The sequence below is a fragment of the Sinohyriopsis cumingii genome, chromosome 7 (genome assembly GCF_028554795.1).
Source record: "Sinohyriopsis cumingii isolate HCF-2022 chromosome 7, ASM2855479v2, whole genome shotgun sequence".
NCBI classification, from domain to species: Eukaryota; Metazoa; Mollusca; class Bivalvia; order Unionida; family Unionidae; genus Sinohyriopsis; species Sinohyriopsis cumingii.
Window position 1 is genome coordinate 88,028,474 of NC_142967.1, and position 21,913 is coordinate 88,050,386.

At 34.4% G+C, this 21,913-nt stretch overlaps 1 protein-coding gene across 1 annotated transcript in view; it reads left to right on the top strand.

Annotated features, from left to right (window-relative positions):
• Positions 1-21,913, top strand: part of LOC149795675 (prolactin-releasing peptide receptor-like) — a 187,041-nt gene that overhangs the window by 160,328 nt on the left and 4,800 nt on the right. The window contains exon 3 of the transcript XR_016422387.1: positions 5,900-5,961. The gene's annotated coding sequence lies outside the window, so the exon portion shown is untranslated. The remainder of the gene's footprint in view (positions 1-5,899; positions 5,962-21,913) is intronic.

Sequence of the window (21,913 nt, forward strand, 5' to 3'; positions counted from 1 at the left end):
TAGAATTTATCACGGACATAAATGAAGCTCCATCAGTGGAAAGTTTAGACGGCGATACTAATAATCTTGTTGTTTTTGATGATGTGATGCTGGACAAACAAACTAATCCGGCCAGGATATTCTCGCGCGGCCGACATAAGAACACCGATGTGATTTACGTGACGCAGCGATATACGCAAATTCCGAAGGTAATTAGAGATAATTGTAATATTTTATCAGTTTTTAATGGCGTTGATACTCACACGCTAAGGAATATCCATCAAACTTGGTGCAATGGCGACATGGATATAAATAAGTTTAAAAATTTCTTTAGTCACGCTCAAGCGACACCGCACGGATTTGTCACGATTAATCTTCATGATCCGCGTAGTAGGTATCGAATCGGTCTTGATCAGATTTACTCATAAAATTACAACCCAAATTCAATTACGGCAAATAAATTTTACAATACCCCCCCCAAAAAAATGCTGTTTTTTTTATGCCTGAAAATGCACTTTGGGTTGAAATTTTGCGGATTATTTTGCGTAGGAGGCGTTATTTTTGAAATCTGAGGCTTCTACGGAGAAAGTTTGTCTGGAAGGATTAATTTAGTCTGTGCCAGGGGGTCTGTAGAACTTCCCTGCTGCTCTCCGCTAATGCATATACAACGCACACACGTATTTTACAAAGAAAACGGTTCACCGCGGTTTTATATCGCAGCTATTTTCCGCTTTAATTATTTTCGCGTCGGTGATTTTGAGGGTATATTATATTGCTTCAGTTAATAATGTGATCGCGAAGTATTATTGCTCGACATACTGACCCTGTTCAGATGCAACTCGCACATACAAAATGCACCTTTTTTTTCACCTGTACAACTGCTTTGCAATCATAGAAAATATATACCTGGGCAATACTTAAATAGGCATTCAGAGGGCCCTGTACAAAGGTCACATCGAACTATACTGATTACGCCATTGATTGGTGTAAGAAACTATTATACTTGCTTCTGCCCAAGAACTCTTGCACAAACATATAAGTACGCGTTTAATAACAGTCGAGGTTTTTCTCTTCTTGGTGTTGTCAATATTGGTTCAATATAATCAACGAGAAAGCAGCCGGGGTTGATTTGTCTGTGAAATCAACTCATTGCTGTGCAGTCAGCAAGCGGGCTTTCTCGCGTGCTAATCCAACAATTTCATGCATGCTTCAAGCTGACACTGGTACATCAGGATAGTCCCAATAGTCGATTTCTATTTGACCCTCACAAGATTATATTTCAGTACATACGAGGGTTTGTTAACACCATCTCCACGCATATTTTCATCAATAATTGGAATGATATACTGTCAATATTAGCATCCGCTGTCAGTCGGTCCAACGCCTCATTGGCAAATTGTGCAATATCATCACCACATTAAGAATCCACATTTTATATGCAATAATAAACCTTGAAAATAAGCATCAAAGACGGTTAGGTACCCGTCCGGATGGATGTGGAATGTTACAAACTGAATTTCATCTCTAGCTATCATTGATATCGATGTCGTATATGGGCTCGGTATACGATTATTTTTCCTAAATAATTATCAGTACTTTTAAATTTTTTACAAACATTAAAATCATATATATTTATCTAAATTCTCTTTACAGAACAACTTATGGTGAAGTTCTTTTAATAGTTAACCGGCAGAAGTAACAATTGTGACGTGAGTCCTATCAGGCCAACTTATTTATGACCAATATTTACTCAGATTCTCGTTCTTGCATGCTACACCTATTTCTACTTTACGCACGAAGTCGTTTTGATTTTCATAGCAAACAAGGTGTGTGACAACTGTCATAAAGTGTGTAGTGATGGTGTTCCACAGGGTGCAAGTTTTGGCCACGTACTTTTCAGATCCCAAAACTAAATTTGCTATACATTCCTTAACTATATGCATTTTCATTGCAATACAAACTCAATTCCAATACAAAATAATATAAAATATAAAATAAATTATATGTTAAAGTTTAATGGAATGTTTTAAAATAAAATATTAATTTTAGAAAACTAAATTTAAACATAAAACGGAAAATATTTAGGCAGCTAATGAACGAAATTTTAAACAAATTCTGGCTTGGGTCTGTACAACGTATACAGATGTTACAGTGATAAATAAGCAAGATAGCTGTCAGTGAATTTTATATATATATATATATATATATATATATATATATATATATATATATATATATATATATATATATATATATATATATATATATATATATATATATATATATATAAGCTATCTAAATGTATATGTTTGCTACTATTCTAACAATATTTTCAGTACCTATTTATATGTCCGTAAGTCACGTGGTACGGATACGAACAGGGTGGATAGTTTCCCTCGTTCACTTTGGTCCGCCAGATTGTGTACAATCACTTTTACTTTCTTTATTCGGCTGATTTTGTTGAAACGCTTTTCTTTTCAAGACTGTTTCGCTTTATCATTTCTGTGCTCCTCACTCAATCTCTCCTCTGAATTAGATTTGAGAATTTTCATAGGGATTTTAATTTGCGATGCTTATAGAAGGATCTACAGTTAACTTACGTCCTTGGTACTGTAATAAATTTGGAGTATGCACATTTGTTTATAGCGCTCCGTTTTAAGAATTTCTTAGATGTTTGTGATTACTTATTTAATTATGGGAAGTCGGTCCTGATGAGATATTCCTCAGACCGATATAATTAGCCAATTACTAGGAGCAAACGTCACGGAGTGAAGTGTTAGCGAGTTTTCACGATGCCATGGTTTAAAATCAAATGGTGTACATTGGTTGTGTGACTCCAGGTGCAGTATTTATTATTGGAGACTGGTAAATTACACAGTGGAATAAACGAGAAGGGACTTTTCCGTCGTCGGTAGGCGCCGTTTATTGTGGCCATTGTGATAAATGTGATGCAATTTTACAGATGAAATGTGGCTTAAACCCATGATTCGACTGGCTTAAGGTGGCGTAGTAAAAATAGTTCCCTGTACTAGGGAATGTTGTATAGTTTTACGGCGTGCAATGCTGACGGTATGTGACGGAAAGTTAATAAAGAGAAACCAATCAGCTGTGCGATTGATAGACAGTTAAGAAGTTGTGCGATCTGTGGTCTTGTATTAATTAGAGTAAAATTACTTATAGAATAGACACGTTGGACTTTCCAGTTTACAGCGATAGTTGTATGGAAGTCTTCGGAATTTAGGGACTTATGACATTTAGCGGAATCGCGCCAGGGTTTTACATCGCTTGGTTAAGGGAGTCCCCTTGCGTTGTTACAGTACACTTTAAGGTATCCACACCCATTGCTCTCTCATTATGGTCGGAAGCTATACTTTGCCCTTCAGCCATTTTGATATTGTATGAACATTCTATACATCTCGTATATTTTTATTTTCTCTCATCACTTTTCTCCATCATTTATTCTTCTCTCCGGTGTCCACAACTATCACCGCAACTGGTAAATTTTACTTAATTTATAGTGCGACTCCTTTATTTAGCAATAAAATGTAATTTATCCAATTCTTTGTTCAGAACTCTTAACTGCTGATCGTAGTCACGCGAATTTGGTGTTTGATGAGTGTAATATGGGTTATAGAATATACAGTTTGGTCTTACTTCAGATGTGCACCTTTCCCAAAACTGCTAGCTCCGCTTGGTCATTTTCACTTCCTGAACTTCAGAGGTAAACTGTAAAAAAAAGGAACAGATAATTTTTGTATATTTTATTTTTTTGGTAATTCATTCATTGCATTTTCAGAAGCTTGTGATGTCGAGTCTGGGAAAATTAATTTTCCCTATTTTATTTACTGCTAAAGTTAGTGTACTTTAGACTAATTCAGGCTGCCATTTTAGTACAAGGGATCAGTTTTAATTAGCTGTATATTTAGGTCTTGTACAATTTTCACTAGTACAATATCTGAAGAAATTTCAGCCACAGTACATGAAAGTAACATAGAGGTATGCCAGCATTCTCTCCACTGTGCATTTTGCAAGCGTATAAAACTTCACCTTGACTGTGCACGGCCAACAAAGGCGTATCTGCAAACAAGCAATAAGGTTCAAAAATACGATAAACTTTCTACGAGATCAGATTTAAATAGCTTACAAGGATGATAATTTACACTGTATTAATTAATTTAATATTATCCTGAATTGTACTATCAGTTCCACTTCATTCCAAAAACTATGCAAAGGTATTCCGAATCGAGGTTCTGATGAGCTTATATGCCAGTGAAGAATCACAGGTCTAAATCTAAATTTCTTTTCTTCTTTGTAATCCTGTTAAAATAGAATATCACTTTAAACTTTAAAATAATCTGACTGAATTATTTAAAAGTTCCTTGAATAATTTCACATAATACTCAATGTATTGTCTGTTTTAGAAAAAAAAAGATTCCCACTCTGCAAGTTCAACGAACATATTATAAATAAATCACGATTTTCTCTCACGACTCTTGCAAAAATGCATATAACTGAAGAATCCTGATATGGTGCTTTAATTCTTTTATATAGTCTCTATGCGCGCATCAAATCAACAAAATCTGAATCACTAAAAATGATTATTGAACAGTTAAATCACAAAATTGTGAAATACTTAATAGTCATGTCCTGACCGTCACAGATTATTCAGTCAGTCAGCAACTAGGGCGTGCATGATATCTCTACATAAAAACCCACCTGTATCATGTGACCCCGATTCAAATTAATACTTGGCGTTATTTACTACAATAGTTGCTGAGCTTGGCAATCAACCATGATTTATGAATGAAATTTTACACTTATTCTACGTGTACGTTTACTATGACACGAGCTAGCCACCGAATTTAAATAATTAAATGTAAACATCATAAACCCAAATGACTGAAATAAAACTATATTATCAATTAATTTATAGTACATAATTAAAGTTGTCGAATAATAAATCCTGCGACTTATGGTCCATGGCAAAGCATAGTATTACCAGAAGGGTCGGGGCCCCGAGTGGCCGAGTGGTCTAAAGCGCTCTCCGGTACGGATCACTGCCATCTCACCTCTGTCTGCGTGGGTTCGAGGCTCTGATTCGGCCAATGTGGGTATGTGAGAAAGCTTGGCAGTAGCTTCTCGTGGGTCGGTAGTTCTTCCCGGGGTTTTCCCCGGTTCTTCCTCCACCATTAATACTGGCCGCCATGCATAGCCTATCGTGTGCTGAAAAATGGCTTTAAACCCCGCAACAACAACAACAACAACAACCAGAAGGGTCATCAGGTATGTGTTTCTGTTGTTGCAAACATTGTACATTTCTTGCTTTTAATGAATATATTGTCTGACTTGGAATCGGGGTTACTTGAAAGTTCTCTATGGATTTATTTATTTGCGCGTAGAGGAAGCTTAAATATATAAATAATAGTTATTATTAGTTTAATCGTGGTCTCGTTCTTTTCAGGTACATACTACTTGTTGCTAAAACAAACGATCGTTTCACGTACGCACATCCATCCATCCATCCAACCATCCATCCATACATACATACTCAGGCGATGGTATGCATGTTCTGTATTAACTTAAATCCAATTAGGAAGACCGTAAGGTTATCCCGGTATTCATATAAACTATTCCATTGTGTACGCCTCTAAGGCAGACCGTATGGATATCCCTGTATTCATATAAACTATTCGATTGTGTACGCCTCTAAGGCCACCTAGTTCATCTTTCACATTAATTGAGTGCTTTAGTTTCAAATACGCATTGCTTCTTTATATTACCCATATAGTGTTACTTTGGTTAACGCAGATTGCCGTGAGTGGGCGCCCTGATGAAATTTTTATTTCACTTGATGACTGTATGTTGTCAACGAACATGAATTTCACACTGAAAGTGAAGGCGGCTGTTCTTGTTTTTACAGCATTCAACGATGTATAAAGAAGACAAAGAGGCCGCCAAAATTTACGTGACCATTGTTGTCAGGTTTATATGCTACTTGTGTATACAGAGGTATATGACTTCTTGTTGTTGTTTTTCGCTTTATGTACCACCTGTGTATACAGAATAATATGACTTTATGTTGTCACCTTTATGTGTTACCTGTGTATACAGAGTAATATGACTTCATGTTGTCACCTTTATGTGTTACCTGTGTATACAGAGTAATATGACTTCATGTTGTCACCTTTATGTGTTACCTGTGTATACAGAGTAATATGACTTCATGTTGTCACCTTTATGTGTTACCTGTGTATACAGAGTAATATGACTTCATGTTGTCAGGTTTATATTCTACCTGTGTATACAGAGTAATATGACTTCATGTTGTCAGGTTTATATTCTACCTGTGTATACAGAGTAATATGACTTCATGTTGTCAGGTTTATATTCTACCTGTGTATACAGAGTAATATGATTTTATGTTGTCAGGTTTATATTCTACCTGTGTATACAGAGTAATATGACTTCATGTTGTCAGGTTTATATGCTACCTGTGTATACAGGGTAATATGACTTTATACCATCAGGATATGAACCAGATAAGTCTGATTTAAGTTGCACAAGTATTACCATTAATTGCTACAATTGACAAGGAGTACCTGAGTACCTGATATTTAAGGACCATTAGTTGCAAAAATCGACAAGGAGTACCTGAGTACCTGATATTTAAGGACCATTAGTTGCTAAAATCGACATTGAGTACACGAGTACATGCTGTTTAAGGACGAAATAAACATGACATATGTGTGTCAGTGGATCATGATACAACAATAACTTGCAGCTGATTTATGGCGAGATCAGGAAAAGTTATCGAGTAATAGATAGTTTTAATACGATAAAATTATGCATTTATCGAGTAATAAATAGTTTTAATACGATAAAATTATGCATTTATCGAGTAATAGATAGTTTTAATACGATAAAATTATGCATTTATCGAACATAAAACATACAAATGTTGCTAGGCAGGGGGCATGGTGCCCCAAGAGGGTCAAATTTTATGGTCTTCTCTTTCAAAAATCAAAAGAACGGAGAACAACAAACAATTAGGTTCCGTAATGGTTGCCGATATATCTCAATCAAGAACAAAATCAGCTTTCCTTAGAGTCTAATATTGCATGTTCTGTATTTGTAATAGACAAATACTCTCATTATGAGTGGGGCTAGGGGCAAACCGATAATCATCATCATCATCATCATCATCATCATCATCATCTTTTTATGAAAAAAACAGATGTTAACAAAAACAGGTCTGCATGACATAAACAGTACAAATATGCAAATCGATCGATTAAATGTGATGAAAATGCCAACAGAAATGTTTTTGAAAGTAAGATAACGCTACGTCAAGCCTCACACATCATTTCCTGGTGGGGAAAATGACTGATTTCAAGATACATGCAACACTAGATTAACAACAATAAAGGAAATAACAATTTCTCCCAACCTCTGGCCCTTGTATCTCTTCAAAGGAAAATATAACCTGTGTATCAGAAATAGAGATCGAAAAATCGTTACCTGCAGTTTTATTTATGCATTTCATCTGTTTTATCTGTTTTGCAACGCCAAAGCATTTTGCATTTTCTTCTAAAATATCATTCGAAATATTTTTTATTTGGAAATATATTAAACATATGGATAAGTGGATGTTTATTTAAACAAACAACGTTCATGTGTTTGGCCATGTGACCAGAAAATTTGTACATTCTTTATATTGCATTCGGGTCTGTTGGTAACCTTATTTAATATAAACAGGAAAGGAATCGGGCTTAAAACTAGGCAAACCAAAGTCGCCAAAACGTCCCTAGTCATGATTTTGTCTGAAACAGGTTTCTGGTTGCAAGCGCCAAAATACTTCCAAGGAGAAAGCTTTATTTAAAACATCCTCGTTTCTTTCTTAAGAAAGACGAAAATGCTTGTTCGTCGTAGCATGTAACAATAAGAGACGAGAATATACCAGTCCTTGAAGTCTGAGACGCTAAGATTCTGCCAGTTAGTTTGAAATCTAGAGTCCATGGTCATAATAACAGAAAACGATGCTAAACAGTTTACATCGATGCTCTTGCACTGGATCATGTAAGTTATAATCATAAATCAGCCTGTCATCAGTTCGGCCCAAAACATTGGCTATGATCAGAGACCTCAAAGTTGTTTCTATAAAATTGTGTTGAACCTTTTGTACAGCTTTTATGTTATCAAAGTTCTGATTTATACGGGAATCACCAGAAAATGAAAATACTATCCAGAGATGAATATTTTCGGAGATTTCTACGTATATAATACATGGTTTTGATTGTAGTAAGTAAAATACCTTAGAGATAACTGGGTCAAACAATGCTTTTGTTTATTCTTTCGCAGTAACGAAATCAACCTTCTATAGCGCATTACCTAGCATGATGAAAGAAAGCACATTGTGATCTCAGCTGTGTACCACTATTTGGAGTGTGTTCCCGTACAACACAGGCACGTCGTGGAAATTCATTTGTGTGCCTTCGAAAGTATCACCACACATGCCTCATCTTTAATGTACTTTGAAGTGGCACATTTCCGTCCGCGATGATATATATTTTGAAACATAGCTGTTGGACTGAATTCATGAACAACTGCAAAACTTTTATCGACAGTCAATTAGAGAAAACTTTCCAACCGATCAATTATCCTGGGACATCTTCAATAACAGTCAGCGTATTATGTTAGCTTTTTGTCAGTCTGGTATCAACTAATTATCTGTAACAATCTGAGATCAGTAAAACCTAGTATTATCGTGCAGTCCGATCCTTTATTTCGTGCCATAGCTACATCGATATATGCTAATTTGATATGACAAAAGCGCCATAAGGTAAATACATTTGTGTAATAAGTATGATACATTCTACGTACGTAATTACAACCAGAATGCCCGAAGACATCCTAATGGTTGATAAAACATTCTTTCATTTATCGCCTATTAGGCAGCATTCATGATTATCAAAGCTTATTATCGATTTTATTATTTGACTCGATAATATCAGATTATATTTTATGAATTAGGTAATAGATTTTAGTTTCGCGATTGCCCATGGCGTGCACATTACGACATCACGTGGGTGACATAATTTCATTATCTGCATGCAAGGTGTCACGTAGGCGGCGATGTGATCCCAACTAGTTATGGATTTTTGTTTATCATTTGCTAGATCATCGACCGCTGTGTTATTACCCGGATAGAGTACACAAGAAAATAAAATATGAAATTAATGAAATGAATAACATATATCTATAAGATATATAGAATAGAACAGCACGAGTTCCTTAAGTAAAAATAACAATTTAATCAATTACATAAACAAAATGAAATTGGATATGATATTTCAATTATTCACTTTCTCTTAGAAATAGAGATATAACATTTATACCAAAATTCAATTAGCCATCGTGTTACACCGATAATACAAATTTTATCATATAATCGAGTTACTGATCGAATTCAAATTCCCGGCATATCAGCATCAGCTGACTGCTTCCGGTCTTTTCCAACTCTCTGTTGATGATAAGTCGACGTGCCGTATTTCTTTTCCTTCTCGCTCTCTCTGTCTCTGTCTCTCTCTCTCTCTCTCTCTCTGTCTCTCTCTCTGTCTCTCTCTCTCTCTCTCGGGGCCCCGAGTGGCCGAGTGGTCTAAAGCTCTCTCCGTTATGGATCACTGCCATCTCACCTTTGTCTGCGTGGGTTCGAATCTCGGATTCGGCCAATGTGGGTACGTGAGAAAGCTTGCCAGTAGCTTCTCGAGGATCGGTTGTTCTTTCCGGGGATTTCCAGGATTCTTCCTCCACCATTAATACTGGCCGCCATGTATAGCCTATCGTGTGCTGAAAAATGGCGCTAAACCATACAACAACGAGAACAACAACAACAACAACAATCTCTCTGTCTGTCTGTCTGTCTCTGTCTATGTCTGTCTGTCTCTCTCTCTTTTCCACTGTGATGTACAAATATGAAGCTATTTTTCCTTCAAATAAAAATATGATACCCAACCTAAACACGTGTCAGGTTTTTATTCTCTCGGGATCAACAATATTCCCACTCTTTTACGACAGATATTATATTGTCTTATCGCAGATCAACATAAATATTCAAATATGGTCAGTTCGAAACCAAATACTGAGCACACACCCTACCATCATAAATATATGTCTTGTTAGCGGCTACTCGCATTCCTCTGGAACATGACAGAATTATACCTCTTTGATAACCATTACTGCGCCACTGTGGGCTGTAAATCACCAGCTGATGACATAACTCGACACACATTCCTAATGTAGCATTACTATCGATTCTTGGTTGAAAAGAATTCATAACTTAGTTACACAAATAAATTAATGGACATCACTCCTGGTCCTAAGTACATTGTTTTGCTAATTAGAGATTCACTGAAGTAGACATAGCCAAATTAATGCTTAGCATACCAGATACATTTCATTTAAGACAGAAAATTTACTTCTCACAATTCGCATCAGAAGAAAAGCATGAAATCAGTACACCATATGATTTCTATAACATACATAGCATTAAATACGAACTCATTTATACGAAACAAAATATTGTAGGACATTCTTACAATACGGGAATCATATAATATTCCAGACCACGAATGCGGATTATTATATTAACTCAAGGAAAAATTGAAGTATGAACTTAAAATGAATAAATTTATCAAATAATTGCAAACTTATAACAATGAACATACTATATACAATTGAGACTAACCTTGCACTTTATTGAAACTCATTCTTACTATGTAGCTAACTCTCTCTCTCTCTCTCTCTCTCTCTCTCTCTCTCTCTCTCTCTCTCTCTTCGTGTCCTCAGATTCCCGAAACACGTCTCTCGTACAGTCTAACAAGAATAGTTATTATTTTCCGGAGCTAAATTCTGGTTTGTCTCAGAAACATAGGCTGTCTAATTTCACGAAGGAGATTGACTTAAAACCTTTAATTCCGTCAAGGATCACATACCCCCTTTTTATCTTAGCCAATCAGTATTAGTTTCAGTAACCGCCAAACAATTGCAACACTCCCATCGAAGTCAGAACAATCTTCTCTAATTCGCCTTTATTATTAACTGTTCTGGAAAACATCATTCTATGACACCTGTTTCAAATGGCCCAAGATTTCCCCACAGTGTTGCTTTTGTTTGTCTCAACTCTATCATTGTCTGCTACATGACCTTACACTGACATTTATATCTGACATTTGTCGAACGGATTCTAATTAATATTTGGTTCGTGTCCCAAACAGAGCAGATCCCATCCCTCGCAGTCAGCAATTTATTGGGAGTGTAGCCCATACATAAAAAATCTAATGGCTACTTGTCACGCTGGCCATGACATAATGTACTGCGAAATAATCTCGACACAATTTTTACCATTACAAAAGATTCTCTTGTATGTTCTTTTTAATATACCACGTTACAGCTTAATATAGTTAAAATCAAGAAGTGAATAGATATTTTGCCTAAAGCACATGGTTCCACTAGATTTTACTGAATGAGATTTTAAGTAACACGACAATTTGGGGACGAATTCGTTTTATAGAGTTGTCGAACTATTTAATACGAGAACACAGCTAACGAGATATATGAAGAGAATGCAGATATTCATAGAGTTCTTTGACAGTTTGATCCACTTTTCCCAACGAATATTTGTCGAGAATTAAACATAAAAGAAACACTTTAGGCGAAATTAAACCCTGGAAGACCCCGTGGAAAAACACTGACCCACTGGTAAATACTGGCAATCTTTCTCACATACCCACACCCACCCTGGTCGAGCCGAGAACTCGAACTCACGCGGACAGGGGCGAGATGTGGGAGCGATGACTAAAGGCGAGGGCCACTCGACCGCCTGGGGCCCCACTGTCGTTTATAATAATTGAACATGTTGTTTTGAAGAGGTTGACTCTTGAGTAGCACGATCATCTGTCTAGAAATAAAAGTCAATATTGAGCCGATCATGCTAATTCAAATAAAACTGAATTCGTTGTTGAATGCAGTTTTTAAGTTTTTAATATTTCCAATTCGTATATATCCTAAATATGTAGGAGTTAAATAAACTCACGAAAGCATCTGTAAAGAAAGCTGGAATTTTGTGATGTTTTATATTTGCTTTACTGTGGGGCTTTTTGTTTCTTTGTTTTGGAGAGGATAAACAAAACAACACATGGTCTTGTAAATATGTTGGTTAGAGGATACAATGCAGTGTTATGCTTGCCCTTTGCTTAAACGAAGAAAAATATTGACACTAAAATTTGCAAAGGTATAGATGATATCAAATGCAGAATGAAATACTATAATTCAATGAAATGCATAAGCGCCCCCCCCCCCCCCCCAAAAAAAAAATCTCCGCACAAAATGCAAACTGGACAGAATTCGATCTTATGCTCACCTTAAAAATGATGTCGGCTTACATCAAGTGTAAAAAACCCCAACAATAACAATGGTAGACATTTCTAATAGAAGAAGCGGTTATTGTATTACTGCTGGCTTACGCACGTTAACAGTTAATGGTTTGCAAACAATCAATCTACAGCTCGACCACGCTCGTTTCAACAACCTTAGCCATTTTCATACAAATAACTCATTTACTTGTGATAAACATGTTTCTTGTATGTTCGTGGATGTTAGAATAAACAAGCATTTGAGTACATTTCTTCCAATACTATTAAACAATAAGATGTTTTTAGGCATCTTGACATTGGGTCATGGTTACAATGTAAGTCATAGTAATAATGTACGTCATGGTTGTATTGTAAGTCATGGTTCTATTATAAGTCATGGTAATATTATGTCATTGTAATAATGTAAGTCATGGTAATAATGTAAGTCATGGAAATAATGTAAATCCTGATTATAAAGTAAGTCATGGTAATAATGTAAGTCATGGAAATAATGTAAGTTATGATTATAATGTAAGTTATGGTAATAAATGAAGTCATGGAAGTAATGTATGTCATGGATGTATTGTAAGTCATGGTAATAAAGTAAGTCATGATTATAATGTAAGTCATGGAAATAATGTAAGTTATGGTAATAATGTAAGTCATGGATGTATTGTAAGTCATGATTATAATGTAAGTCATGATTATAATGCAAGTCATGATTATAATGTAAGTCATGGAAATAATGTAAGTTATGGAAAAAATGTAAGTCATGGATGTATTGTAAGTCATGGTAATAATGTAAGTCATGATCATAATGTAAGTCATGGATGTAATATAAGTCATGGTAATAATGTTATGTCATGGTAATAATGTAAGTCATGGTTATATTAAAAGTCATGATAATAATGTAAGTCATTGTTATATTATAATTCAAAGTAATAATATAAGTCATGGTTGTATTATAGGTCATGGTAATAATGTAAGTCATGGTAATATTGTAAGTCATGATGTATTGTAAATCATGGTAATAATGTAAGTCATGCTAATAATGTAAGTCACAGTTTTATGTTACGTCATGGTTATATTGTTAGTCATGGTTATATTGTAAGTCATGGTTATATTGTAAGTCATGGTAATAATGTAAGTCATGGAAATACTGTAAGTCATGATGTTATTGTGAGTCATATTTATATTATAAGTCACGGTTCTGTTGTAAGTCACAATTTTTTTTCACGTCATGGTTTAAGTCATGATTATATTGTAAGTCATAGTTACACTGTAAGTCATGGTTAAACTGTAAGTCATGGTAATAATGTAAGTCACAGTTTTATGTTACGTCATGGTTATATTGCTAGTCATGGTAATAATGCAAGTCATGGAAATACTGTAAGTCATGATGTTATTGTGAGTCATATTTATATGATAAGTCACGGTTCTGTTGTAAGTCACAATTTTATTTCACGTCATGGTTACACTGTAAGTCATGATTCTATTGATGATTCTATTGTAAGTCATAGTTACACTGCATGTCATGGTTAAACTGTAAGTCATGGTAATAATGTAAGTCATGGTTGTATTGCAAATCATGGTAATAATGTAAGTCATAATAATAATGTAAGTCATGATTATAATGTAAGTCATGGTAATAATGTAAGTCATATTAATAAGGTAAGTCATTGTTGTATTGTAAGTCATGGTAATAATGTAAGTCATATTAATAATGTAAGTCATTGTTGTATTGTAAGTCATGGTTATACTGTATGTCATGATTCTATTGTGAGTCATAGTTATATTATAAGTCATGGTCCTGTTGTAAGTCACAGTTTTATTTTACGTCATGGTTATATTGTAAGTCATGGTTATATTGTAAGTCATGCTTATATTGCAAGTCATAGTTATCTTGCATGTCATGGTTCTATTGTTAATCATAGTTACACTGTAAGTCATGGTAATAGTGTAAGTCATGGTAATAATGTAAGTCATGGTGATAATGTAAGTCACAGTTTTATTTTACGTCATGGTTATTTCATGGTTATATTGTTAGTCATGGCTATATTGTAAATCATGTTGTTTTTTTTGTAAGTCAGTTTTATTTTACGTCATGGTCATATTGTAAGTCAAGCTTACACTGTAAGTCATGGTTATACTGTAGTCATGGTTACACTATAAGTCATGGTTACACTGTAAGTCATGATTATATTGTAAGTCATGGTTGCACTGTAAGTCATGGTCATAATGTAAGTCATGGTTATATTGCAAGTCATGGTTACACTGTAAGCCATGGTTACACTGTAAGTCAATGTTACACTGTAAGTCATGGTTAGACTGTAAGTCAAGGTTACACTGTAAGTCATGGTTACACTGTAAGTTATGTTTACACTGTAAGTCATGGTTATATTGTAAATCATGGTTACACTGTAAGTCATGATTCTATTGTAAGTCATAGTTATATTGTAAGTCATGGTTCTATAGTAAGTCACAGTTTTATTTTAGGTAATGATTATATTGTAAGTCATGGTTACATTGTAAGTCATGATTATACTTTAAGTCGTGATTATACTGTAAGTCATGATTACACTGTAAGACAAGGTTACACTGTAAGTCGTGGTTATAATGTAAGTCATGGTTATACTGTAGTCATGGTTACACTATAAGTCATGGTTACACTGTAGGTCATGATTATATTGTAAATCATGGTTACACTGTAAGTCATGATTCTATTGTAAATCATAGTTATATTGTAAATCATGGTTCTATAGTAAGTCACAGTTTTATTTTAGGTAATGGTTATATTGTAAGTCATGGTTACATTGTAAGTCATGATTATACTGTAAGTCGTGATTATACTGTAAGTCATGGTTACACTGTAAGACAAGGTTACACTGTAAGTCGTGGTTATACTGTAAGTCATGGTTACACTGTAAGTCGTGGTTATACTGTAAGTCATGGTTACACTGTAAGTCATGGTTATATTGTAAGTCATGGTTACACTGTAAGTCACGCTTATATTTTAAGTCATAGTTATATTTTAGGTAATGGTTTTATTGTAAGTCATGGTTACAATGTAAGACAAGGTTACACTGTAAGTCGTGGTTATACTGTAAGTCGTGGTTATACTGTAAGTCGTGGTTATACTGTAAGTCATGGTTACACTATAAGTCATGGTTATATTGTAAGTCATGGTTATACTGTAAGTCACGCTTATATTTTAAGTCACAGTTATATTGTAAGTCATGGTTCTATTGTAAGTTACAGTTTTATTTTACATCATGTTTTTATTGTAAGTCATGGTTAAACTGTAAGTCAAGGTTATACTGTAAGTCATGGTTACACTGTAAGTCATGGTTACACTGTAAGTCATGGTTACACTGTAAGTCATGGTTATATTGTAAGTCATGGTTACACTGTAAGTCAGAACGTTACAAGAACTCTTGGTGCTCTCTTAACGCAAACGTTCTTTACTTTTCTTTTTTGTATTAGAGTGGTTGTGGATGGGTTTGTTTTCTTCATGATTTGCGCATTTCACGTCTGAATGCATATGTTGTAAAACGCAAGTCGTTCCCAGCTAGATTTATGACATTTGAGGGTCCTCATGTACTATTACGTGGGTTCCAATCCCCTTATGAATCCGTGGCACATGCGTCCAACTCGCTTACACAGAAGCTTATGAATGCTGCAGGGGCCTCGTGCCGGAATATGTGCACAGCTTGAAGCTAGTGAGTTATTTTGAACACAAACGCTGGACAAACTGTGATCGTTTCCATATTTTAGCTTCCCGTGATTATTTAATTAGTCCTAGTTTACTGATGTTTCGTTGGTGATCTTAAATGGATACGACATGACATGGCCATTCGATTCCACGAGTGAGTAAAACACCAAAAAAAGTTCTTCATCCCGTTGCCGATTTCTTCAATGAAAATGAGATTTACACACACACACACACACACACACACACACACACTCATATATATATATATATATATATATATATATATATATATATATATATATATATATATATATATATATATATATATATATATATATATATATATATATATATATATATATATATATATATATATATATATATATATATATATATATATATATGAGTGTGTGTGTGTGTGTAACAACAAGCTTTGTAACATTCAACAAATAATATATTTTCATTGAATACAAATTGATAATGTAAAAACAAGGGACTTACTGTATTACGAATCAAATCCCAAATAATCATAGAATTACAGACACAATTCCTAATGATTAAAGTTAAGAATAAACTTTAGTGAAAATCCAAATTAAATTCTATGCTGAAAGTGTTGATGTACGTCTGGTGGCCCATATAATACTAATGTGTCAACAGTCATTTGTTGGATCACAATATTACGATCCAAGAATTAAATCCTGATTTGAAATTTCACAATAAATTCAAGTCTCTACTTCAAAGAATGGTTATTTTTAAGAGCACTTTGTATTTCCAGAGAAGAATATCTTGAAATAAATAATTTGAATAAATAAAATTCCAACCCAAAATGAAGTTTTGGGCGCAACGATAATATAATTGCTTCTGCTAAGATCTTAAAGCACGAATCAATAATTTCTAGAAAAACAAGAACATATAGTCCTCTACTTGACCTCTGGTTACAATTGACATTTGTTTAAAGTAACTATCACCTACTGGAAAATAAACTTATAGAAGCTTTTTAATGTTACAAAATAAACTGTTAGTTGTAATTAAAAGGTGTGTTACTAAAACTGTTATATAGAATGTGAAATATATCAGGTAGGCCATGTATATTTATAGGGGAATTCAAATAACCTAGACCCAGATCCAGATAAATGTTTACTTCTATCAATAATAATAATAATAATAATAATAATAATAATAATAATAATAATAATCGTAATATTAAACCATACACATAGAGAATATTTGAGCTATGTATTGGTTCTGTTTGCACAATTAAAAATACAATCGATGATTCCTGTCTAGTAGAAAATGAACTTGATTTTGGACAAGGTAAAGAACAACAATACACTGTTACAATAGCAAATATTGAAATAAAAAGAACATAACAAAGAATGCAATATATATATATATATATATATATATATATATATATATATATATATATATATATATATATATATATATATATATATATATATACATTCTTAGTGACATTCCTATTACGGTGAATTAGTTGAGGAAAAACTGTAGTATGCTGTAGAATACAACGCAAATGTCAATCTCTCAGGTCATTGTTGTTGTAAGTCACGGCAATTTATCAACGCCAAATAAGTAACACGATTATAGTGTCCTCTTGCTCCCGTGTATTTGTACCTCAAAATAAGGTTCAATAAACCATGTTAGCGCAAACGTATACCAAAATCTATTTAGTAGTTGGTATCCCAAAATCTATTTAGTAGTTGGTATACCAAAATCTATTTAGCAGTTGGTATTTTGTTTATAGAAATAAACTGTTATCTGTAATTGATGAGGAAGTGTCGGTCGTGGTAATAAATGAGTAGGAATTTTCTTGTAGATTTATTTTCTCAATAATTATTGCTATCTCCATCACGTCTTTCAGTGATTAAATTGGTTTTCAGCTTAAATTAGACTGAAATATTGTGTTATCCTGCCCCCTCCTCTAGTAAATCTAATAATCCTCAACTCAAATTCACCTTCCTACTCCAAAATGTAATTTCCCAAACCATACGTCAAGACTGGAGTTTTGGAACAGAAACTCCTGGAAGGAATAACGAGCTTTTCAGCAGGGTAGTCCTTTAGATCTTTCTAGAGAAACGCCTGCTGTCCCCATGCTTTTAATTATCATCGATTCTTAAAAATATATTCATTTTATTTCAGACATTTGCATCTTTTCCCTAAATTTGACGAAGTGGTTCGCTGAATGGTTAGTGTGAAATGGTACAATGATCTGGACTGGATTCGAACCATGAAACCACTTATTGTGAGTCTGACACTCGAACCCCTGACCCACTGTGGTTCGCATGGCAAGTGTTTTCGCTCATCTCAATGTATTTATGTTCACGCGTTATCACTTTTATAACAATGTAGATAATCCATTTCTAATGGACACCAAGGAAAAATATGCCTAAGTGTAGTATGGTAAGGCGTTCGTTTCAAGCTCTTATCTTTCCTTGTTCGATTCCGTCCCACATCGTGTGGATCACTTTATGTTAACATTTAAACAGTCCAGAGTGATGCGAATGCATTGATAGAATCACTCACACAATGTACGTTGAAAACAATTCAGTATTACGCTAAGAAAAGCAAATGGTGCTCAGTGCTGCCCATGCTTTCTAAAACAGTATCGAGTATGCTGTTTAAACATCTGTCTGTTGCCACGTCTCCTCCGATGATATCATTAAACCATCTGTTTGTTGCCACATCTCCTCCGATGATATCATTAAACCATCTGTTTGTTGCCACATCTCCTCCGATGATATCATTAAACCATCTGTTTGTTGCCACATCTCCTCCGATGATATCATTAAACCATCTGTTTGTTGCCACATCTATATCAATGATATTGCTAAACCAAATGTTTTGTTGCCACATATCTGTGGAGGATGTTACATAACAATTTGTTTGTTGCCACATCTCCATCGAGGATATACTGCAAATCCATCTGTCTGTTGCCACATCTTCGAAACTGTTCTGTGAAATTCACGAAAATTTGGACTGCTATAAATGTCCCCAGTAACTTTTTCCAAAACATGTGTGAAAACATTAAAAGAAACCAACGAACTAAAAAAACAGATTAATGAACCGAACCGCATTTGATCACACAAGCGAAATCTTTTGTACAGCTGTGTGAGGAAAAGATTGGTTTACATAGTTACTTCCTCTTGACGAACGTTGACTCTACAAGAAGCGGCTTGAAAATTCATATAGTCAAAGTTCAGTTTCTTAAATCTTAAGTGAATGAGAACATGCCAAGTGCACTTCCATTGCATGAAGAAATAATATGCACTACCATAACAACAAATACAACCATGTACTACCATTGCATCCAATACTACCATGCACTATCATTGCATCCATCAATACCGTGCACTACAAATGCATCCAATACTACCATGCACTATCATTGCATCCAATACTACCATGCATAACCATTGCATCCATCAATACCGTGCACTACAAATGCATCCAATACTACCATGCACTATCACTGCATCCAATACTACCATGCATAACCATTGCATCCATCAATACCGTGCACTACAAATGCATCCAATACTACCATGCACTATCACTGCATCCAATACTACCATGCATAACCATTGCATCCATCAATACTGTGCAATACAAATGCATCCAATACTACCATGCATTACCATTGCATCCAATACTACCATGCATAACCATTGCATCCATCAATACCGTGCAATACAAATGCGTCCAATACTACCATGCACTACCATTGCATCCAATACTACCATGCACTACCATTACATCCAATACTACCATGCATAACCATTGCATCCATCAATACCGTGCACTACAAATGCATCCAATACTACCATGCACTATCATTGCATCCAATACTACCATGCATAACCATTGCATCCATCAATACCGTGCACTACAAATGCATCCAATGCTACCATGCATTACCATTGCATCCAATACTACCACGCACTACCATTGCATTCAATATTACCTTCTACAGAGCACGGATTTAACTTTAGGTTGACAAAAAGCAAGTAAATTATAAATGATCTAGTTAAAGTAATTGAACATTATTAGAGGGTCAGAAAAAATATAAACGAGCTTACCAGGTTTAAACTACGTAGAGCTCAGCACTGTACGAACATACGATAACACGAGTGTTAAAGAGACTGGTGTATGATATACTAAAAGACGTATATTATCCATATAGCCTTTAGTCGAATTTACAATGCAAATCTTCGATTTTGTTGTTTGAATGTTAACTATTTCATTTACGCCATTCAGGTCAAAAGCGGCATCTTCCAAAAAGGTAGCTAAGTAAAAAAAAAAAAAACAACCGAAAGCATGACTGGGATAAAGCCACTTATTGGCCGAATGTTATTTTTAAACCAGTAGAAATGAATTATAAGATAACTACAATTAAGGTGATTATGTTAGTAGTAAACTGAAATATCTACTGTTTTTAAAATTTAGCAGGTCCAATACAAATATCTAATGCAACTATTCTTTTATTTACGAAAAGAGCTGGTACTCACTGAGATGCGTAATAAATTTGAAGATGACAAGCTGAAACGTATTAACACCTGTAAGGTATATCTAGAATATCAACACATCTGTAAGGTATATCTAGAATAAGGTATATCTAGAATATTAACACAAGTAAGGTATATCTAGAATATCAACACATGTAAGATATATCTAGAATATTAACACAAGTAAGGTATATCTAGAATATCAACACATGTAAGGTCTATCCAGAATATTAACACATGTAAGGTATGTCTAGAATATCAACACATGTAACGTATATCTAGAATAAGGTATATCTAGAATATTAACACAAGTAAGATATATCTAGAATATCAACACATGTAAGGTATATCTAGAATATCAACACATGTAAGGTATATCTAGAATATCAACACATGTAAGGTATATCTAGAATATCAACACATGTAAGGTATATCTAGAATATCAACACATGTAAGGTATATCTAGAATATCAACAAATGTAAGGTATATCTAGAATATCAACACATTTAAGGTATATCTAGAACGTAATTTAACAGCTGTAACATCAAAGCTTAAATGAAAACCCCAACCCAAATCTTCTAATTGCAGAAAGAAACAGATGATAACAAAAGATAAGATTTCAGATGCTTAAAACTTGTTCATTCAGATATTAAATATTGTATCCAGTACTGTGTTAGAGAGACACGGAGAAACACCAAACATAAACAATACTTAGAATTCATGCAACAATGGATGAACAGTGAAAAGGCTACCTTCGAGAATGATATAGAAGAGATTAGAATGTCTTTGGGATAATATACATGCTTTACAAACTCAGCTTCGACCTAACCTTGTTTACGAGTTAGAGGAGTTTTCCATTGAAATCATTAGTTTTACAGAACGTTTTATTGCGTCGTAGGCCAAGTGGGGATGTTTAAAAAGGAGGGGGATGACAAATATCAGTATGGGGGAATCCATCAGTTTGCAATTGTGTTCAGATATAATTCGGGAGGAACTATTTACTTAAATTGTTCAATGGAACTGCTTTTGAATGGTGTAACATTTTGTAGATCATTTTGAATTACATACTCTATTGGTCAGCGCGACGCGTAACCATTAAGATGGGCTTATGGACTAGACTGGCAATAACTTAGCAGCTATTGACGGTTAACCTAACTTGTTTGGGAGCATAACTAAACTTTAATAAATGTCCTCTCAATAACGATTAGAAAGATGGAGGAGGACAATGTCTATGAAATTTCAAATAGCAGATAATGACAGAGTTGAGACAAGCTAGAGCAAAAAC